We start from the raw sequence: 15,770 nt of genomic DNA, 5'->3' as shown, positions 1-15,770 counted from the left end.
CACAGACAACCCTCTCCTCCTACCACCCAACATTACAACCTGCGAGAGATGCACTTACATAGCCGAACTGGGAGCAAAGCTCTCTCCTCACAAGATTATGCTAGACAGTCAAGAGGAGAAGGCTAACACCCACACTACACCTCAAGAAACATGTATCCCTTCTAAACCCACACCACCAACATCCTCACATAGCAACACTAAACCCTAATATGCAGAGGCCCTTAACAGTAACCTGCTCAAGCAACAAGGACCTCTGAAGCTGAAACTCAAACAAACACCAATCACAACCAAAGTGTCACATAGCTCGCAACACCAGTGTGCCACCCAACAGCAGCCACTAAGGCAAGACAATGTACCCAACACTTTAGTCATAGGTGACTCCATAGTCAGGCACAATGATGTCCCACTCACCAGGCTGAACAAGGAGAAAATTACAGTCAGCTGCCTGTCAGGTGCCAGGATCTGCCACATAATGCATGCACTCAAGTCACTCCATAATAAGTACAAATAAGACTCTGTCATTGTCCATGTTGGAGTGAATGACTTGAGACGTACCTCCCTGAACTACATGAAAAGAGACATGGAAGAGCTCTCGGATCATGTGGCCCAGGCAGGTATGACCCTAGCCCTGAGTAGCATCCTGCCTTTGCCCACAATGATATCACAATATAAGGACAAAATGATTGACTTCAACAATTGGCTAAGCTTCTGGTGTCATTCAAAGGGGATACAGTATCTGTCTCCCGGGGACAACATGATCAACAGACCACGATGCTTTGCCAGAAATGGTCTGCACCTGTCACCCCCTGGGATTCAGGTTACAGGCTAAGGCTCTTGCCACCCCATAGTGCCTATTTTAGGTAAAGTTCAAAGGACAAAAACCACCACTGTAACAGGTACAAACATGCAAAATCTGAAGGTAATGCTACTCAATACTACAAGTCTAAACCTCAAAATGCACTCTCTTGAGGCACTCCTAAAAATTGACAACATTGATATCTGTGCAGTAACTGAGACCTGGTTCAAGGCTCCAGAGAGCACCCCTGCAATACCAGGCTACAAGTCCTACCATACTTTTCGGCCACCAAACCAGGACCGAAACACTAAAGGTGGAGGAGTGTCCATATTCACCAAGGATATTCACACCACCAGGCTAGTTGCCCAACACAATGCATCTGAAATTCTCCAGGTGCAACTAACACTAGGTAAGACTGCAATCCAAATTGTAGCTTGCTACAGATCCCCCACCATGCCCCAAGATTCTCACTACACCTTTTTAAACATATTTGAAAATATTAAGATACAACCAAACACCGTAATATTGGGTGATTTCAACTACCCTGCCATTAACTGGGAAAACTACTCATGTACCAACACCTTTGCCCAATGGTTCTTGGAATTCATGAATACCAATGCCCTAGATCAACTAATCCATAGTCCCACCAGGGGCTCCAATAGCCTAAACCTGGTTATTATCAACATGGGAAATCGATGCTCCACACCTATGGTCACCCCCTCGTTGGTCAGGTCTGACCATAAGCTAATCACACTTGATATCTGCATCCCGCCCCCACCGCCCAATAAGGAAACTTCCATAAAAAACTTCTCCAAAGCCAACTTCCTGCTATTCAAGTCAGAAGTGACAATTTTCATGCCACCCATGCAGATGGAAACTGAAAGTTCGACTGCTGAATCCTACACTAAGGCACTGTACAAGCACATCCACTTGTGCATGAATTGTGCCCTCCCAAATAGAACCAAGATGCTTTCCTCCAAAAAAAGGAAGCCAATCTGGTGGTCCCCTGCCATAAACAGACTTTACAACAAATGGAAAAAAACTGTTGCAGAAAAGAGGAAAATCCCAGGAAGCAAAAAACCCTTACCGGCCTCAGTAAGAAGCTGAAATTCATCATAAAATCATCTAAAGCTAGCTATGAAAATAAAATTACCAAAGATTCCAAAGACAACCACAAGGCATTCTATAGCTATGTCAAGAATCTAAATGTCAACGCTCAGATCTGCTCTGAGGTACAACAGAATGGCATTAAATATACTGATCCCAAGGATATTGCCAATATCCTGGCAGATATATTCACCCCCCTCTCACCCCCTAAAGGGCCCATCTCAATACTGAAAGATTGCAAAATTCCGGTAATAACTGCCACACAGGTAAAAAACGCACTCTCCAAAGCTAAGAATACAGCATCCATGGGACCAGACGACATCCCAGGATGTGTACTACATGAACTACAAAATGAACTGGCACTTCACCTAAGTGTCATATTTAATCATAGCCTCACCTCAGGCTTCATGCCCACTGAGTGGCGCACAGCTACAGTTATTCCACTCCACAAGAGGAGATCCACCTTTGATCCTGGAAACTACCGTCCCATCTGTCTGATGAGTCTGATCTGCAAGGTCATGGAATGTATTATCATGAAACTTATAAACAAAGACATTGGCAACCTTCAAACACTGGTCTCCACCCAGTTTGTGTTTGTGAAGAGCCGATCTTGTCTCCTGAACCTGATTGACTTCTTCGAATCAGTCTCCAGAGCTGCAGACAGAGGTAAGGCGGTCCACACAGCCTATCTAGGCCTCGTCAAGGCCTTTAACACCATCCCCTACTCTGGAATCATAGATAAACTTACTAAGCTGGGCATTAATCCTTACATCACTTGATTGGTTGCCAACTGGCTTACTGACAGAACCCACAGTGTAAAAGTAGCCGACTCCAAATCCAACTCCAGACAAGTGACAAGTGGAGTACCTTAGGGTTCCTGGGACATCTCTTGTTTGGCATCTACTTCTCTGAAGTACAGGCTAACACTAAGGGACTCTGGCTAACAAAGTTCGCAGATGACTGCAAACTGGGAGCCATTACTGAATCCCCAAATGATGTGGATATTCTACAAAAGGGCTTTACAGAAACAGATGCTTGATGCCAGAGCCATGGGCTCAAGCTCAATCCCATGAAATGTATAGTTATCCCCTTTGAAAAAAAAAATGTACCCATGAATTACCACATAGATGGCAGTACAATAAATGCAAAAAGTGTGATAAGAGGCTTAGGGACACAGGTGGGCAGTGGTCTCACCTTCGATAACCATATCGCCAGAACAGTAAGGAAATCCTTCTATGTGGCACACCTCATCACTAAGGGCTTTTCATCCTGAAAAAAGGAGGTAATTGTCCCACTGTACTCATCCCTCATTAGACCCATTATAGAATACAATGCCCCGTTTGGTATGTACCTTTCAAGACATCTGCAACAACTGGAAAGGCCGCAGAAATACCTCACTAAAAGAATCACAGGTCTAAAGCAGATGCCCTATGCTGACCATCTAAAAAAGCTCCAGCTATACTCTGTTGCATATCGTCTACTCAGAGGTGATCTCTGCTTAACATACAAGGCCATGTCACACCCAGAGCTGTTGGACATGCTACACTTAAAGAATTCCCAATCCTTCAGAGCCACATGCTCCAGGTATCTAAACCTTGTCATCACAATGAACAAACTCCCCCGACTCTGGAATAGACTGCCCATACATGTCAAGCAGAGCACCTCTTTGACCCTCTTCAAAAGGAACCTTGATGATTGAATGGGAGATAGGAAATTCACCCGGGGATCATGTCAGTCGCCCTGCTTGACAGGGGTCCAGGGAAGTAAATATTGTGGGAAGAAATAGTCAGGAAATTGTTATGGCTAGGCTTGTATAGGCCCTAGGGCCAATAGCCTAGTACCAACCTATGAACCTGTGAACACATTCAGAAGTGCAGCATCCCCCATACTGCACTATGGTGTCAGCAATCCATCAGCCTGATGTGGGAGTACAACCCAAGGCATTTTGCACCAACAAGCAAGTGTGCTACCTGTTGTGATATTAACACTGCTTTCAAATTTTATAGCACAAGCACTGATGGCCAGTTGCCAGACAAAACAAAACACCTGCACATTGAAAACAGACTTAGCATGAACAGCAGTAAACTTCTCTTCCTTTGAAGACTACATTAATTGAAACTCACATTCTTTAAAAATACACCCAGGCAGTGGTTGGTTAAATGAAACTTTGTCCCTTAGCTATTTTCAGACCATGGTCCCCTTGCATACATTTTTAACACCATGCATAAATATATGTGTTCTTTGATTTACCTTCATGATTGTTTTAAATTAATTTCTTGTTTAATACAGCAGCATTTATTAGAGTGCATTTTAAATTTATATTTTTTAACATTTTTTTCCATTAATCAGTGAAACAAAATGTATGAATCAATAATGATAAAAGTACCCATTTCAGAACATTTCAACCAAGTCCAATGACTGACTGCAATCCCCATGTATTTATCAAAGGGTCTGTAAGTTGTGTAAAGGATTAAGGCTCTTACCTCTTAATCAAGGTAAAGAGTTTGAGTTTGAGTAAGTAACTTAATTAATTAAATTACCTTTCTAACTGGGGTGTTGCACACACACGCACACACGCACACACGCGCACACACACACACACACACACACACACACACACACACACACACACACACACAGACACACACACAGACACACACACACACACACACACACACACACACACACACACACACAAACAGAGACATACAGACACAGAGACACACACACACACACACACAAACACACACAGACACGCACACATGCACACGCACACGCACACACAGACACACACACAGACACACACACACACACAGACACACACACACACACACACACACACACACACACACACACACACACACAGACACACAGACACACACACAGACACACACACAGACACACACACACACACACACACACACACACACAGACACACACACACACACACACACACACACACACACACACACACACACACACACACACACACACACACACACACATACACACACACACACACGCACGCGTGCGCGCTGCTAAGTTACTTGAGGTTCGTGGTTCACTGCTCATTTGGCTCCATTCATGCTTGGCTGCTTCCTGCAAATAGTTGCTCTGCACATAGTTCTGCAGTTACAAACTGCAAGTTTTGTGTCTGGCTGTAAAAAACCACTATTGATTGTTCCCCTGTAATTTTAAGTTTATTGCTCATTCCTGCAGTAATACTGCTGAATTTTGAAATTTGTAACTTAAAGTTCAAATGAGTTAGTTTTTGTCATTGCTCTGCATGCATACATCACATTGGTTAAAAGAAGCAATCCAATACACGTGCAGACCAGCACTGAGGCAAAACTTAAAGTAGTGGGAATTTTTTTTTTTTTTAATTAATGTTGTTCCTCCACCCTGCATCTTGGGCTCTAAGCAGCTGTGAAGGTCATCTACTGCCCTGGCTACACTCTTTTTAATAAAACAGATGGAGTGTTTGCTAAGAATATTGATGAGCCAAAAAGATCTAATTCTTTCATTTTTCTAAGTGATGGTGGTGAGTTATTTTTTGCTGTTTTCTGTATTGTTAAAGCACACAGATAAATACTTGTTTTTATAATAGTGAATTATGAATGTGTTATTATATCATCATTGCCATTGAATAACCTTGAATTTCTGTGATGATGCAGTGACGATTGTAAGTATAGTGGCTACTTATAGACTATTGCTCCATTTTTTTATTTTTAATATTTGTGTAGAACTGCACAGATGCATTATTTATTCATCTAGTCATTCATTTATTCACTTATATATCTATATACACATGCCTGCATGTATGTATGGTTATTTATGGTTGTTTATTTATTATATTCAGGTAACATGCCTATTGCCCATCATACCTCCTCTATGACCTTACTCATGTTTTCTCCTTCTCATGAAAGATATCGTCTAGGCAATCATGACAAATTTCCTGTTTATCCTGGCCCTAACTTCACCCGTATGGCTAATATGCATACTCACAAATGGGAGGGCCTGCTATGTGTTCCTGTGTGATCTTGTCTGTTCCTGCAAATCTCAATGAAGTTTTCCACATAGATATGCCTTAACTAGGCATCCAAATATCCTCATGTCATTGGTTGTATACTAGCATGTTTTTTCTCTATAATTGGTGGTGGCATTTCAGCAGGTTGGATTTTGCAAATGCAGAGATGGGTGAGACAGGTCTATCACTCTATCCCACACTTTCTTAGTTCTTTCAAAGCCCAATTTCCTGGCTGATCCTAGGTCATCTGTGTTGCAATCAAGGCTTATTCCGTTTGCACCATGGATCTAACAATGTTTCATTGATGTCTGTTACGGAGTCTTTTTTTAGATTTACCAAAAATATTTTCTAGTTTACCAGTCTGTAAATAAAGACAATGACCAGTTGTATGTATACATATATGTGTGTGTATTTGTATGTATGTACGTATGTATGCAAGAATTTTCACTTAACATTTCTATCTGAAAAAGAGTTTAATTTCCTTTTGGTTACTTACTTTATTGTTTTCTTAATTATTTATTTCAAATATATTTTCTGCTTCTTCCATTAGACTAACATGAACATTTACTTCTGTTAAAATCACAGTGATTTGATTTGATTCGATCTGATTTGATTTGTCACTGTTTTAGTTCAGTTTCCTGCTTATGCTTGCTTTTTGAGGTTTTAGTGATTATTGCCTCATTACTACCAGAATGTCAGTGACTATACTCCTTTCTTCACATGGTTTGGTGTAGATGTTGTGCATAGTTATGAAGTAGCATAAATAGTTGTTTCATTCAATTATATAATATGCAGTGTTATACTTACAGAAAGAAGTATAATCCTCACTCTCCAAGCATTAAAAATCATAGCATAGATTTTTAAAATCATAGCAGAGGGTCAGAAATAGGAGCACTTTCTCCTTTTTTCAATATAGAAGGTTTTTATATATTAGACACTATACAGTCAGTGAAAGGAAATTATTGTGTAGGCTTAGTTTATTAATATAGCAAGATGTGTGCCCATAAAAAGATCTGATGCCACGAGGAACAGCGTGTAATTGAAGAGAATGAAAGGGTAAATCAGACAACCAGAGTTAGAGCACTATAATTAAATTTCAGCAGTAGAGAGGTATGGAAAAGAGGCTTAGTTGTCTTGAGGATGGTTAGACCTCAGTGCTTTTGTAACAAGGATTTCAATTCTGTCATTTCTTGATCTTCTATTAAAAATAGAAATACTGACATTAGGCCAAGCTCATGGCCATACGATGCATTCTTAGCACCTTTTAATTTCTAATATTCTTATTGTTGCTTTGCTCTTGCTATCACATGGATTTGTGATCTGCCATGAGGATAAAATCATTCATCAGCAGATTACTGCACCTGTTTTCCCCCCGACACATTTTTTCCTGAACCTAGCTTACCAGAATTATGAGTGTTAGCATAACTTTTCACCCTGATCTAATTACCACAACAGTCATTCTATCAGATATGGCAGTCTATGCAAAACATGGCTGACAGTTTCTTGTAGACCACTGTTTCTTCCATGCTGTTATTTAAATTTAGAAATACTATACAGCATGACCTGTTCAGTCCCAGCATATGGGCCACTGGCAGTGCAAATGTATCCCTATCTTTATTACACACTCATGTTTTTAAGTTATGCCATAGTCAGACTGCAGTACATTCTAGACATGATACCAGTTACTAGCTATCGAAATAAAAAAGAAATTCAGAGCATCGTAGGAGAAATGATTACCTCATTTTCTGGGGAAATCAGTGACATTGTTGCTTGAACACTGGTCTGGTAACAAGTGGGCCACAGATTTTCAATTTTGCCAAGGGAAATTAGTGAATCATATTAGAAGTTGAATGTTTCAGCTACAGAAAACAAGAATGTTCTGTTAAATTTGGCATTTTAGGTCAGATCAATCATTTCTTCTCATGTTTACAACTTGCTGTATTGTTTCTTTGATTTGTTGATTACATTTTTAATGTACAATTCTGTTTTAACTTTATATTTATAAAAACTAAAAAAGTACAACAGAATCACTGATCTGATTAGAAATAACATTTAGCAATTATTGGTACAATTCCCAGAATTTCACTTTATAAAAATATTTACCATAAATATGTTTCTCTTGCAATAAGGGTCAGTAATAACGGCACATCATCTATCTGCAGAGAAGAGCTGATGCAGGCTAAACTCATGTGGGCACCAACATACTTTGTTTTCTGTTGGGAAGAAAAACATTGCATGCTTCTGAGGTTTAAAAGAAAGAAACAAACTAGATGCAGTAACAGAAGTTGTTTATCTTGTCTTAATGTATCTTCTGTAAACACTGACCAGTGGGCATAAGTTCCAGGAAATGAAGAGTCATGAACATACTGAGATACTGACCGACAAGTTTTATTTATTTATTTATTTTACATTTGTTGACCGGGCTAGTCCAACTGGATATATGTCCATTTTCAGTAGAGGCCCGGGGAGAAAAGCTCCAAGACAGATCCATTATACCAATATATATAAGGTTAAAATTCAGAGCAGTGTATATAAGGTTACAATCAAGTTAACATAGCAGATGATACAAAACATTTTACAGTACATTGCAGAACAATATTTACAATAATATAGAACAAGATATTCACATGAGGTAGATTGAACTTTTTTCAGGTTTACAATTCCTGAGAATGGTTGCATAAGAGTATTTACAACATATTGAACAAGATATCCATGTGAGGTAGATAATAACTGTATGTGGGTTTACAATTCTTGCAAAGTTTGAAGTAAAGAGCATTGAATTAAAAGTCAGAGTGGAGTTAGTAGAAATTTAGTCACAGAGGTAGTGAGTTAGTCAGGGTTGGTGCAAGGGCATAACCAGTGTGTTCTAAGTTATATTTTGAGTTTTTGTTTGAAGTGGGGCAGGAAAGGAAGTGAAGTAAGATCACTAGGTAGAAGGTTCCAGTATTTCCCAGTTGTGTTTGAGAAAAGAGAGTTACCTGCCATGTTGTTAGACTTACTAATACTAAATAGAAGTTTATTAGCAGAGCGTAAGGTATTAAGATTTTTATATGGAGTAATGAGGTTTGAGAGTATAGGAGTGTTGTTAGGCTGGTTGAGGATCTTATGAGCAATGTTAAGTTGGTTAAAAGTAAGCTGATTTTGCAGTTCAAGCCATCCTAGTTGTTTTAGATTCTGACAGTGATGAGTTCTAAAGGGATTACCAGTAGCAAATCTGGCAATCTTATTGTAAGCTGTAGTTAGTTTGAGAAGATTCTTCTTGGATAGGTTGGTGTAAATTGGTGAGGCATAGAGAAGTGTTGAGATTAGATGAGAGTGGACAATAGTAGTTCTGGCTGTTGGAGTGAGAAAGTATTTGATCCTGTATAGGGAGCCCATTTTTCTGTTGACTGTTTTTATAGTGTTATTAATATGGGTATCGAAGCTGAGGTAATTGTCTATTGTAATTCCTAGGAGTTTGGTGGTAGAATCAGGGGATATGAGGGTGCCATTGTTAGAAATAACAGAGAAATCTAAAGGCATGGATTTACAGGTAGGAGTAAAGAGAAGGAGCTTTGTTTTTTTGGGGGGATTCAAGAGGAGGCAACATTTTAAGAACCAAGTCTCTACTACGTTAAATATTTTCTGAGTTAGGGATTGTAGTTCAGATGAACATTCAGCTGCACAGATTAAAGATGAATCATCTGCATACTGTATGCAGGTTGCCTGAGGAATAGCTAGGTAGAGATCATTGATAAATATTGAGAATAAAAGAGGGCCTAGAATGGAGCCCTGAGGAACACCCAGTGAGACTGACAGGTGGGATGATAGTTTATTCTCCCAGATCACAGCCTGTTGCCTATTGCTGAGGTAGGAAGTAAACCACTGTACAGCCAGAGTATCAAGAGAGAGTGATTTCAGAATATTTATAAGTAAAGAGTGGTTTACCACATCAAATGCTTTTAAGAGATCAATAAATAGAAAGGAAGAGAGAACATTGTTATTGCGGTTTTTGTTTATGGTGTCAGTAAAAGATAAGAGGGCAGTAGTAGTAGTACTGTGGAATGGCCTAAAGCCATGTTGGCTTGCAGCAAGTATGTTATGTTGAATTAAATGGTTTAAAAGCTGATGGTGAATACATTTTTCCATTATTTTTGCTAAGGGGGATAGTAGGACTATAGGTCGATAATTAGAGTATTCATTTGAGTTGCCACCTTTGTGTAGGGGGTAATATGTGAGATTTTCCAAATGTCAGGGATGCTTCCCTCGTTAGTAGTTCTATTAATCAGGATGGATATCGGGTAAGCTACTTCTTTAGCTGCTTTTTGCAGGTATTCGGCTGGGATCTGGTCAGCAGAAGGAGTACAAGGCTTAAGTTTTAGAATGAGTTTATAGATAAAATTAGTTGAGGTGGATAGAAATTGGAAGGTAGGAAGAGAGCTGGGAGAAGAGTTAAGAAGATTGGATCTATCTGGAGCTAGTTGACTGGCTAGTGATTGGATGGCCCCAGTGAAGAAGGAATTGAAAGCATTGGCAGTTTGGATAGGAGTCTCATGTGTTGCATCTGTTGAGGTTGGTGTTCTGGAGTGACCTGGATAAAAGAGTCTATTGATACTTGCCAGAATCTTTGAGGATTGTTTTGGTTTGTTTGTTGCATTTTACAGTAAAAGTTTTTTTGTCTGAGAGAATTGCTTTTTTTGTAATGTTTCTCATATGTCTAACGATTTGTTGATCTGATGTATTTTTGGTAGTTCGACACCTAGACCAGGCTTTATTTCTGAGGAGGATATTTGTCTTGGTTTCATTCGTAAGCCAGGAGGCAGGTCTGGACCTAGTTCTGATAGTACATTTAGGTGCATGCTGGTCTAGGATTTCTAAGAACTTAGAGTTAAATTATTTGATAGCCTGTTCAAGTGGGAGGGTTTTTAGTTGAGACCAATCACAGGCACTGAGTTCACTTTGGAAAAGGTGTTGGTTAAATTGCTTGTTGGTCCGTATAGTCCTATATGAAGTTAGGTGAGAGGTATCAAACTTTTGCCTGATTATATAGGTCAAGGAGTGGTCACTTACATCATCAGGGAGGATACCAACTGTATAAGTTTGGTGGTAGTTATTAATAAGGATCCAATTCAAAGTGCTCTCTTTTTTGTTTGGTTTGTTTATTCTTGTTGGGGAGGTAATGGTCTGAGAGAAGCCATGAAGGTTAATATGAGAGGTAGGATGTTCAGTATTGATGTTCTTCCAGTCTATATTAAAGTCTCCTAGGATTATATTTTCTTGTGGGAAGGATGTTGAGACCCAGCTAAGAATATCCTCTAGTGTACTGACATTGTTTCCAGGAGGTAGATAGATACAAAAGATATATAAGGATGTACTAGAGTTAAGCTGTAATTTGGAAATAAGGACTTCAGCATGGTTGTCCTTTGGTGGGTTATATGGTACAGAGATGACCTGTAGTCCATCCTTAAAAAGAAGTGATACTCCCCCTCCCTTTCTTTTTATACAGTCAAGTCTAAATATGTTATAATCTGGTGGGATAAGTTCATTATCATGTGTTTTAGGTTTTAGCCAAGCATCTATCAAAAATAAAATATCAAAATAGTGTACATCAAGGAGAGCAGGAAGATGGGGAACTTTCTTATTCACACTTTGGATATTGAGATGTGCTATGAGGAGAGAGTTGGGGTGTTTGTTGGGGAGGAGAGGAATAGAGGGATTGTTGGTGAGATGTCCAGTGGATAGGATATTAGGTGGATCAGGATTAGGATGTATGTCTCCATCCTGTAAGGAATGCTTTTTTAGTGAAAGCAAAAGATAATGTATGTTACTAATTTGGTAACGGAATTCCTTTATTGTTAGGTTATGGTGTTTAATGTGGGCAAGTCTGTGGTATTTAGCTAGTATTTATCTAGATGTGAATGTAATAGTGATATTATTGTGGGTGAATGTGAAAGTGTGTAAGACTGTTTGTTTTCTTGGATGGTTAAATTGAGAAATATTTAGGTGTTCATAGGAGGTTATCAGATATGCTGAGGTTAGTACAGATATGAGTGTGGCACAGAGTAGTAATTTAGTTAGGGTTGAGGTAGTTTTGATAGACATGATGGTAGAATTGGTAAGGAAATATAAGGTAGTTAGCAAAGGCCTGGGACAGGAAGAGAGGTATAAGTTTGAGTTAAGATTGTAATTAATTAGGGTTAGAGAATGGTTAAGTGAAGAGTAGGTGTGGTTCAATTATCTAGGATGGTGGGACCATCTGATTTGTTGTGTGTGTAGGAGGGTGTGGTTTTAGAAGTATAAGTTTAGGGCTACTGGGGGTGGGTGAGATTTGGGGGTAAGGTAGGGGAGTGGAGTGAGCCCACAGGGCAAATGGAGCGCATAGAGACAAGAGAAGTAAGAAGCATATGAGGAACAATCAGAGAAAAAGTGCTTTGAAGGAAGGTAAGTAATGTAGGTACAAAGAGAGGTAGGCAGAGTGGTGGGAGGGATGGTAGGAGAAAGGTGCTAAAGTATTAATAAAACTTAGTGAACTGAAGAGAAGCAAAGTACTGGACAAGGAATTCTGTGAAGAATATGCTATAGGGTAGGGGGATCAGTAGAGCTGGGTAAGGGTGCCACCTAGTGGGCAAAGTCAGTAATTACAGAGGTAAATTATAAGTAGGGGAAGTCTGGTCAAGGGAAGGCAGGAGTGGCTATTTATGGAATCTATTTCAAAAAATGTTGTGGGGAAAAATACAAACTACAAGGTATGGGTGAAGGCAGTCCTGGCTTAGAAGTGACCTTTATACCACCTACAAGTAATTAGTACTGCTCTAATACATTTCTGAAAATCTAGGAAAATAACATACTTTCTTGCTTCCCTTATTACTATTAGGGAACAAGGGTAGGAGACACTGTGATGAAGCAGCCAGTAGGAGAGGGTCCTTAGTCTTCAGGCAAGAGGAGTCAAGTGTCCAAAGGCAGGAAAATTGAGATTAGAGAGCTAGATACTTGTTGGTATGGAATCAAAAGAGAAATAAATAGGTAAAGGAGAAAAAAATGACTTTAGTACAGCAATAGTAAGCAACATTTGCCAAGCAGATAACTGCACATTTCCTAACAATACTATGACTGTAAACCACAATATAGGTTAATAATCTTTGCAAATCTTAGCAGGTTGAAAGGTAAAAAGCTTCAGACATTTGTAAAAATGAAAAACTATCAGTAAGAGACAAGCAGCAATTAAAAAAGCCTACTACAAATGGTCTCTTAAGGCAGTTATATTCTATCAGTAATGAAAGCAGTTAATCAATCAAGACAGGAGACAATATATGTTAAGTCTATCAAGCATACAGAGACATTGGGTATACAGATATGCTATATGATCCCTTAACTACTATAGATAAATAAGTTTAAACTTTGTAATGGTTATGGCTGTAGGCTTGCTAATAAAGCGCTGTATCAGTAGACTTTTCAATTATGGAGAATAAGGTTCTACTACTGAAAGTGGTGTATAGGCGCTAATTGTGAGTAACAGAAAATGTTAAGGCAGTGGCCAATATCGCTTCCACGAGAGAAATGTAGTTACATTTAAGGCTGTGCCATCAGGTGAGGATGTCTTAAATGCTATACACAATGTAAGCACAGGATTTACCTTACATACAGTGATACACAATGAATACGATGCACAATGTAGGTATAACAATTCCCCTTTATGCAAAGTTATGTAAGACCTGTAGAGGCATTACTATAGGCTAAACCAAGTATACGATATTAATCGTTAATTATTTTGAAAAGTAGCCATGTTACTCAGTTAACATTAGTCAAGTTTACCTGCGTGGAAAACTTAGTGAAAGCATAGTAATATGGTCAGCTTATAAGGCGGACTAGATAGATTAACTATAAGGGAACCTAAAGTCATGCTCTGAAACAGTAGGAATAAGCCTAAGGATAAAAACTAAACAACGCTCAGGCAAAAAATAAACAAATTAAAATGACGTTCCTACGAAGGAGACCTAATGAAACGTTAGCATCTAGCGGCAAGTGGTGTTCAACCGGTATTTTCTCCATGTGGGTATTAGAGAAAGTAAATAATCGACTGGATATAACTCCTGTTAAAAGCCATGTAGCATAATGGCAAGTACGTGAAAACACAGTCGCAAATCCCAATGCAACAGTTAAAAAAGAAAGACTAACATCCAAGAAATTACAATTGCATTACTAAACAAGAAAAAGGTACAATATATGCAGTTGTACTTACGGCAGTTAAAGATGCTGGGGGCCAGGGACGGACAGCAGCTTGGGCTCTTGATATAATAAGGAAAGCGCCGCAAAGGGCTGCAGGTTTTTAAGGGATAAGAGAAGATGTGAGGTGACATAGACCTTGAAGTAGGTAGAGTCAGGAGGAGCTAAAGCAGCTACAACGGGGGAAAGGTTGTTACAAGGTAGACTGAGGCTGTATACCTGCAGGAGAAAGAGAGATAGAAATAGACTCAAGGGGAAGGGTTATCTCACAGTAGATTGAGATTGTACACCTTAAGGAGAAAGAGAGACAGTACTGGATGGTAGAGGGAGTAAATAAACGTAAACATTAGACAGTAGAGGTATGTCAGAAAGGGAAACTAGTCCACAGAGGCTAGTGGGTTAGGGGGCAGGAGTACTAAGAGATAGAGGTAGATACAAGAGAAGGAAGAAGCATATGAGGAACAATCAGAGAAAAAATGCTTTGAAGGAAGGTGAATAATGTAGGTACAAAGAGAGGTAGGCAGAGTGGAGGGAGGGATGGTAGGAGGAAGGTGCTAAAGTATTAATAAAACTTAGTGAACTGAAGAGAAGCAAAGTACTGGACAAGGAATTCTGTGAGGAATATGCTATAAGGTAGAGGGATCAGTAGAGCTGGTTAAGGCTGCCACCTAGTGGACAAAGTCAGTAATTACAGAGGTAAATTATAAGTGGGGGAAGTCTGATCAAGGGAAGGCGGGAGAGGCTATTTATGGAATCTATTTAAAAAAATGTTGTTGGGAAAAATACAAACTACGAGGTATGGTTGCAGGCAGTCCTGGCTTAGAAGCGACCTTTAAACCACCTACAAGTAATTAGCACTGCTCTAATACATTTCTGAAAATGTAGGAAAATAACATACTTTCTTGCTTCCCTTATTACTATTAGGGAACAAGGGTAGGAGACCCTGTAATGAAGCAGCCAGTAGGGAGGGTCCTTAGTCTTCAGGCAAGAGGAGTCAAGTGTCCAAAGGCAGGAAAATTGAGATTAGAGAGCTAGATAGGCAGTTAAAGATGCTGGGGGCCAGGGACGGACAGCTGCTAGGGCTCTTTATATAATAAGGAAAGTGCCGCAAGTTATGAAGAATGCCTTCAATAATGACTGGCATAAGAATGTAGATCTTCTTAAAAAAAGTATTAAACAACCACCCTGGGGATGATGTTATCTGGTGAATATTGTTATATCAGTAAAGTGGACAAGAGACAAACATGCTAGCAAAAGCTGTAGACTTTTGGTGCCTGAAAATAATTGCACTGGGAATATGGAACAAAATAGCAGGTGGCTCAGGTGTGAACATGTTAATAATTTGGAAAATGGAGTAATTATACCAAAAATATGTTGGTAGCCTTTCAAAGGTTACAACATGGATGGGCATATAATATGAATTTCACACTTAGAAAAGAAATTCATCAACATCTCTGACATCAACTGCAACACTTGTAACTGGTCTTGGAAAATAAGCCATATATTTTTATGAGTGACAGGCTTAATTGTGGGACTTTATTGATTCCCTCTCTGATTTGTGATCTCTAATGTGCTATTCCTGTATCAAGACAGTGGTATCTGTGGGACTTCTTCACTCACAGTGTGTGTGTGTGTGTG

At 39.3% G+C, this 15,770-nt stretch overlaps 1 protein-coding gene across 1 annotated transcript in view; it reads left to right on the top strand.

Annotated features, from left to right (window-relative positions):
• LOC122815831 (D(4) dopamine receptor-like) overlaps positions 1 to 15,770 on the top strand; it is a 958,504-nt gene that overhangs the window by 604,988 nt on the left and 337,746 nt on the right. The gene's annotated exons all lie outside the window — the stretch shown is intronic.

Source organism: Protopterus annectens, chromosome 11.part0, assembly GCF_019279795.1.
Source record: "Protopterus annectens isolate FY-2018-M chromosome 11.part0, PAN1.0, whole genome shotgun sequence".
Taxonomy (NCBI): Eukaryota; Metazoa; Chordata; order Ceratodontiformes; family Protopteridae; genus Protopterus; species Protopterus annectens.
This window is presented reverse-complemented; position numbering and strand designations above follow the sequence as displayed.